The sequence below is a fragment of the Pyrgilauda ruficollis genome, unplaced genomic scaffold (assembly GCF_017590135.1).
Source record: "Pyrgilauda ruficollis isolate IOZ18807 unplaced genomic scaffold, ASM1759013v1 scaffold14, whole genome shotgun sequence".
Classification (NCBI taxonomy): Eukaryota; Metazoa; Chordata; class Aves; order Passeriformes; family Passeridae; genus Pyrgilauda; species Pyrgilauda ruficollis.
Window position 1 is genome coordinate 6,179,351 of NW_024512543.1, and position 5,869 is coordinate 6,185,219.

Genomic DNA, 5,869 nt, shown 5'->3' on the forward strand with positions numbered 1-5,869 from the left:
CCATGCCTTTTGATGGCTTTCACTTTGCCAAAGGTTTTTTTTTGGTTGTTGGTTTGGTTTTTTTCCCAGGATCCATGCCATGTCTCTCATATGTTCCCCTCAAAGTTCTGCCTTCCTCCTTGATTTTTTCCCTGCTTTTGCCACACGGATATGAGTGGTGCTGCTCTCTACAGGTGTGGCCTTTCAGGCAGTTCCTAGTGCAGCACTCTAACCTTCGTCTGTGTTCTCTCTGGAAAGGGCTGCAACAGTGCTGAGCCTCCTATGCAGGAAGAGTCCTCTTTCTGCCTTCAAAGTAAGCTTTCACCAGCACCCTCTTTGGCATATTACAAAGTTTTCCAGGTGTCTTATTTGTTAACAGATACTATTACTGTTTAGCACCTAAAGCTTTTGGCCAAGCAGCCTATTTATGGATGGATTTTACCCTGCCACCTTGATCCTTATGGGCCATCAGCTTTGTTTAACCTCACACTGGTGCATGTGCAAGAAAGCTCTTGCTTTTTACTCCTCTTGAAGAGGAGCGTTTGTAGTTTAAAAGTGGGTTATTAAAACTGTTCAACCAGTTATAAAATGTTTTTTCCCAGAAGTGAGTCAGCTGCAGCATAAGCACAGAGCTGTTAACAGGGAGGTATAAGGCACTCAGGAGCTCTTGCTCACCAACACACCAGTGTTGTGTGGTGACCTCCTAACCTCTCTTTGTATTTCATTTACCCATAAATCTATACAGAAGTCAATAGAGCAGGACATCTCTTCTCTTGGGAGCAGTGTCAAAACTTTACAGTGTGAATATATTCTGTCAGAAAGCTGCTGCAAGGGTAATCAAGATGAATTGCAGCAAATACTCAAAATAGTGCCTTTCCTCTTTGAATATACATTCAAACCCCCCAAATCTTTCTTCTATCGCATTAACAGCCAACTTGTGTTTTCCCATGGGCAGACTGAGCTGTTAATTCCTTACAACCATGGTTCCCCTCATACCTGTGGGTTTAGTGTTCCTCTGCAGAGCCTTCTTTCTCACACAAAATAGACTGGGTGCTGCTCACAGCATAAGTTCTGTGCTGTCCTTCTTTCCACAGACAGTGTTTATGAGACACGGTGGTCTCCTCCTCTCCTAAATGGTAAGCCTTGCAGGCTGTTCCCATTCCCTCTAATACCTTTTGAAAGGTACTACCTAGTACCCACTTGCTTGGCTTTTCAATTTGAGAAAATATTCCACAATTTGTCCTGGTTGGTTATGTTAATTTTTGACATTTTCTGTTGCATGCACAATGATAAATGCACACAGAAAAAGCATTTTGCATTGCCTTAGTTAATAATGCATACTGCAACTAAGCATCTGTTCAGAAAACAGAAGTATATTAACCCCATCCCACTGCAAAGTCCTAATATTTCATCTGATAATTCAGTTGCAACATACTATATATTGATCTTCTTGCTAGTAAATGTGTGGTTCAAACATTTTCAGGTAGTAACCTACAAAGATAATGAAATCCCTTAAAGCAAAATTAATTCAAAAATTTAAATAGAATTTAGACTCTTTCAGTGCTCTTAACTCTAGTAATTCCTGTTCTGCAAGAACAGCTCCATGCAACAATTATGTCCAGTTACCGTGGGAAGCACAACCTAAGAATTGTGGTTGAAAGGCATCTTACATAACTGAAGATAGTTTCATCTCTATGTTCTTTTGAGGGAAAATTCATACAACAAAAGAAAATAATTTCCTTTCTGTTGTTTCCAGGAACCAAGTGCACACACGTCCCTTGCAAACTCATTCACCCAACTAGTGCTTTTGCAGCCAACACTTCTAATTAAGCCTGCAACAGGACTAAAAAAAGGAGGGCAAGCAGGGCAAGAAGAGAGGCAATTTGGCTCCAGTAATAAACAGCAAGCAGTTTACAGGCAACAGCTAAAGTATATTAAATCATCTCTTTCATCACGCAGCAACAGTGGGGCCCTAAGGCAGATAAAAAGGAACCACAACACTCTTCCTGTCTGCTACAGTATCAAAACACTGTATTTCTTTGTCTCTGCTTCTCAGCAAGGACTGAACTAGTGGGAAACTTCAGAAAGGCCAGCCAGCTCCAAGCCAGGTTGCAGCATCCCTCATCCAGCAGACACCATTTCCTTGGTCCCACTGGTTCCCTGAAGCATGGCACAGCCTACCCAGCTCTCCTCACTGGCCAAACTGCCAGTGCCTCCCATCAACACCACTCTCTCAGAAGCCACAGTCTCACCCTTGCTCTGTTCCATGTCCCCTGCTGCTATCAGTCATCTCTCAACCCTGATTAATAAAGCTCTTTACACATAAACTCCTTTAGGTCACATAAGAGCTAAAGACATAACAGGCAGAAAAACTTCAATTTTAACTTGAAATTTCTAAAGCAGGGAGGAGATTTGCTTTTGGGTCTTCTGTGGTGGTGTCGGTCACATCTTTCTGTTGGTCCCAATTTACTGCAGTACATTCATGCATGGTCATTTCTCCTCTATTATCCTGATGAATACTGAAACTAAGAGGTTAAAAAAATTCAATTTACTAGTCACCAATTCACACTGTCATTTTTGCATTTTTAAGTTTAAGAGGGACCTATTCTAACAGGACTGGAAAATAATTTTTTTTTTTTATGAGAAAGGGAGCATTCAAACCCAACTATGTGCATAGTCTCAGGTATCCCCTTACAGAAGCTGCTTTCAGAAAAGTTACAATCTAGCAGTGGAGAATTCAGCTTTAGACCCTCAACCTTCAGTCACTAGTGGCTGCTTGCACACACTGTATCTACTACATATACTGTCAGCTGAATCCAGCAGTCAACACCAACCCAATGTACTTTCTAGACAGGGGTTTTGGGGTGAGGGCCTGGGGGCTGAGAGATGCTTGACCCAACTGTTTAAAGCCCTTTACTAATCAGTGTAATACTTCAAAAATGGAAGCCAAGGCAAAATTGATAAACCTTTTCAGGTAATGTCTGAAAATATAATCAAGATCACCTGCTTTTTCTTATTGAAACAACTTCTTTCCTATCTGTTGGTATCATGGTATCTGTGAAGAACTTTGATGCCTTGCCTTCCTGACAAGTCATCATCTGCACATCACCATCAGACATATGCACCTGCTTCTCTCCAGTGCTGCTGAAAAATTGCCTTTTAAGCAGAAACAGAAATATTTAACCAGCTTTTCAGAACATTAGAAATCAGTATGTTTCAAAATCTCTGGCATTCTTGAAGTTAGAACTATTAGGACTTCTGTAATGCCACAATTAAAACACCTCCTATATGGACTTCCACGTATATATATATAGCTCACTGGTATTTTTTTTTTTTTTTTTGCTTGAGTTATATCCAACAGAAAGGAAGTCAAAAACCTGAATGCAATTTAATTTTGGCTTGCGATAACTAACTAGCTGCCATTCTACTTCAGCTTTGTCACATTATACTGTTGATTTTGAAAGCCCTCATAGCAAATTTTTATTTATTTTGGCATTGACATGATTTCATTTTTGATGTACCTGCACTACAAACAAATGCATTTTATGACATAATATATGTACTGTTACTGACAGAATATATATGTCAGCATTGCTTTGCCATGAAAGAGTGCCCATCTAAAGTAGGGGATGGGGATGAAACCTGGATGACAAAAAGCAGACAGTTCTACCACTTGTCCAAATCGCTCTCTGTTCTCAAATTACTGCCAGGCAGACATATTTTTTGGTGCCAAATTATATTACAGCCATCAGTGATAATTAAATGCAAAGACAATGCCACAATACATGGCATTACAGTAACTGACAATGGCAGTTGACAAATGAAACATGAAAATGATGAGAGGCTGCCAAAATTGAATTATATCAGTATTTAAACCTAACTGGGCTGGTTATGCTGAAAGCAAAAATAAGGACAACAAAGTCTGTAGAACCAGGTGGGGAAGCCAGAGTCCTTCAATGTTAAAGCCCAGGCTCCCAAAGCAAAAGGGGCATTTGTGAATGTCTCTGCACAGTCATAGCAGACACCTGGCATAAATGCAAGGCAGATGTAACTTAAGGATGGTGTTTATTTCCACAAACTCTTGTTGACATCAAAAGCTAGCAAGGGTTGTCTTGTCTTCCAGAACACAACCAAAGGTCCAATTCCCAAGGGACACAGACAGGAATGTACAGGATACCTTGGCCAACTTGAGCCTGTGCAACTTCACCTGCAAGGCACTGGGCAGAACAAATGAACAGGAAAACCAGTGCAGGGGGTGGAAGTGGGGGAGGGCAGTGAATGAAGGACAAAGCAGTTTTTCTTGTGCAAGTAACTCCAGCTTAGAGCCTGTTCCTGCCCTGACAACAGCTTCATGTTGCAGCCATGCTGCTCCACCATCTGTCCCCTGGCTGAAAGTCTCCGGTGCAACATGCACCGGGTACACATTTAAGCCAAGAATGGCCTACAGGGTTTGGATAGGGAGTCTAAGTAAAAGTGTTGACATCTATATGAAGCTTACATCTATTTGCTTCACAAGATGATTGGGAAACCCACATCATCTATTTGAAGGTGAACCTTCATGCTGAATTGCCATATGTACCCATAATGGAAATAAATCCATCAGAATAGAGCAATCAACAAGTCTAGACTTGTTTTATGATGCTTTGGATAAGGAATTCAGTTTTTCACTGGTACATATCTCTGCACATTGGCTAGTTCATGTGATTGTTATTTTACTCAATGTTTTCCATAGCATTTCCTAATTGTAAGAGGTGCAGATGCTACTTGATCTGTCAATAATCAATCTGACATAATTTTTGACAAGAGGTTTACATCAGTCAGCTTCAGTCTAACTCAGAACAGGCTTTTATCGTGTCACATCTCAGACCAATTGAGACTAATTAATTATCCTACCAAGTAAGTGTGGCAATTTGAACTGCTAAAATATTAACATTACAGTGAACTTCAGTTGACCCAAGGGACATATTATCATCTTGACCAACTACAACTTCATGGTAATTTCTCTTCAGTGTAACACACAAAGTAATGATCTTCTAGAAATTTCCTGAAAAACAGTCTCCTTCTATCTTTGTCCTTGTCAATACAGAAGACTTTTTCACACAGGAGTTGCATTACTATTGGACCTGTCTCATGGTGCCACTATGAAATTCACAGTTTGTCCCCTTGCATAGCTCCAGCAATGTTGCTGTGAACTTTTGATAGGTTTTCCAAAAACTCACTCTTGGTTGGTGCTACCCATAACACAAAGCATCTCTCCTAATAGGTCAGGAATAGAACTCTCACAGGTTCTATTGACAGTCCGACCCCAAACACAACATGCTCTCATGATGCTTTGGAGATATTTTTTTCCCCCCAGGACTTCCATTTCCTTCATGTTTTCTGTAAAGCTTTCTGTCCACAGACATCTCTTAGGGCTCTTTTGTTTATTGAATCCTAATGTGTTAACACTGAATAGAATTGGGCTCTGCCAACACCTATCCCCTTTCAGTAACTAAGCCATTTAATAACCGTATTCTATACTGTGTACTCACAGCACCAAACAGTACCAGAAAAACAAGCACTATTCTGTACAGAAAACAGCAGGGAACTTAAGCCTTAGATTTTTTTTTTTTCATTTTGGAAAACAAAGATCTCAAATACACCTCTCAGCATACTCCAGAAAGAGTTACACCAAGCCTGCAGTTCAAGCACCACATAAGACTTTGGTTTATAGAGAAACATCATAGAAGATTCAGGTCCAGAATAATCTGTCAAGAAGAATGGACTCTGATACTGACAAATTGCTAAGTTACTAAGACCACATATATATTAAAAATGTTTATACAACATTTTCCTTTTGATTGAGTAGTAGTTGTTGCTTTGACAAGGAAAAAAAAAATCAGACAAGTTG